Source organism: Acanthisitta chloris, unplaced genomic scaffold (assembly GCF_000695815.1).
Source record: "Acanthisitta chloris isolate BGI_N310 unplaced genomic scaffold, ASM69581v1 scaffold13201, whole genome shotgun sequence".
Classification (NCBI taxonomy): domain Eukaryota; kingdom Metazoa; phylum Chordata; class Aves; order Passeriformes; family Acanthisittidae; genus Acanthisitta; species Acanthisitta chloris.
In genome coordinates this window covers 3,820-5,902 of record NW_008655538.1, presented here as the reverse complement: position 1 = coordinate 5,902, position 2,083 = coordinate 3,820, and positions in this window count along the sequence as shown.

Below are 2,083 nucleotides of genomic sequence, written 5' to 3'. Positions count from 1 at the left end.
GGGAAAACCAAGCTGAGTTGCTGTGGGTCTCAGTTATCAAGTGCAGGAGAAGCAAGCACAGCACAGACTGTCTGTGCTTATGGGATGGATCTCAGCTGTGCTGTGAGGCTGACTCAGAGCTGCACCATCAGGGCTCACACGTGAGCTGGACCTGCCAACATCTGCTCTGTCCTTGGCAGGTTTGTCTCACCCTTGGAGATTTTGTCTGGGAAGAAGCAGCCTGCAGCACAAGCAGCTGCTGCCTGGGAAGAATGGTGTTACCAGACCAAATCTTTGAGTCTCCAAGGAGTGCAGGAATTATCTGTGGCTGCTCTTCATGGCATTATCTATTTTATGGTGCTGAGACCTGTGCTGGTGGCACGATGTGTCTTGGTCCCGCTACAGACCAGTTGTTTCTGAGACCATACCTGTATGGAGACCAAGTTGGATGGGCAGACCTTTCCTTGTGTCATGTTTGGATCCCAAACTGATGTGGCAGAGGGAAATACAGCCAGCAGAGAACACTGGATCCTGATACATTAGCTCCACTCATCACCACTGGAAGCACCTGGGAGAGCTTTGTTTGGCTGTGGGAACCAGTGGCTTTGGGGGATCAATCAATGCCCTTTAGACAAGGGCCTGGAGTGCCAGGACAAGGGGGAATGGCTTCCCACTGCCAGAGGGCAGGGATAGATGGGATATTGGGAAGAAACTCTTCCCTGTGAGGATGGTGAGGCACTGGCACAGGTTGCCCAGAGAAGCTGTGGCTGCCCCAACCCTGGAAGTGTTCAAGGCCAGGTTGGATGGTGGTCTAGTGGAAGGTGTCTCTGCCCATGGCAGGGGGTGGAACAAGATGGGCTTTGAGATCCTTCCAGCCCAAACCATTCTGGGATTCAATAATTGCTCATTAACTAGACCTGGAGTTGCTGAGTGTGGAAGGAGGTAGATTAAAAAGCCTTGTTTCCACACGCAGGGCCGTGTGCTGCCCACCAGCTCTTTGGCTCTGATCACTGCTGTAGAGAAACCTCAGATAGACCTCTTAGGTCTGAGAGTTACGCTCCTAATCTAGATGGGGTATCTGGAGACCTATTGCTATGGGTTTGTTCTTCTCACCCCAAAGCTGCCTGGAATGAGCCCCTGGGCTGACTGTGGAGCATGAAGCCAGGCCTAGGGGAAGTCACATGGGTTGGGCCAAACCCTTTCTGCTGTGGGGCTGTGATGGAGCTGTCCTGGCTGTCCTGCTGTGCCCCAGCAGGATAATGGGAATCTTTTCTCTTGCGTTTTCTTTAGCAAATCTCCAGCCCGTGGGGGCCCTTTGTCTGCCTTCTGTGTTGCACAGGAGCAGTGTTCATGACGATGGCATTGTGGATTTATCTTCTGTAGTTAGTTTGCAGTAGAGGAGCCAGTAAAGCTGTTCTTCCAGTGGAGAGGAACTAATCTGCATTTTTAGCTGGAAACAGCATCTCCTCTCTCCATCCTTTTACTGATAACCGACCTCTCATGAGTCTTAGGATCTTGCAATACGTCCTTGCTCCAAAGGACCTGCACTAGATATTGGTGGTTCCAGGAGATCTTGAACTTAAGCCTGGTAATGTTGGAGCACTGTGGGTCTGTCCATGCCAGGGTGGTGAGGGATGTTCCTGTAGCCCCAGTGTGGCCTCCAGTTTCCCACGGAGCTCTCTGGAGGAAATGGGCAGGTTTTGTGCTGCTCACAGTAAGATGAAAGAAAGTACAGGAGAAACTGCTTCTAAGAGGCTTAAAAGCAACAGGCTTTCTTTTCCTCCTGGGAAGGGCACACAGCCAACATCTTGCTCTTTACAGATCTCTCTTAATAAGCAGAATATTGCATTAGGAGCGGCTGAGCCTGCCAAGCACGAGCAGAACAGCCCTGCAGCCTCCTGCATCCCAGTGCACGTGTGGCTCACGATCGTGGCTGCCTTTCCCTGCTGCTCAGGGTGGCAGGATTCGTGGCTGGCTCCATCTGGGGCCGTTGCTTAATTTGATGGGTGTTTCTAGAGTGGCTGGTGCCCACGTGGGTGGGTCTCCTCATCCTCTGTGTTTCCTTGCCGTCTGCTTTGATGGGGGAGTGAGGCTGAGGAGTGGT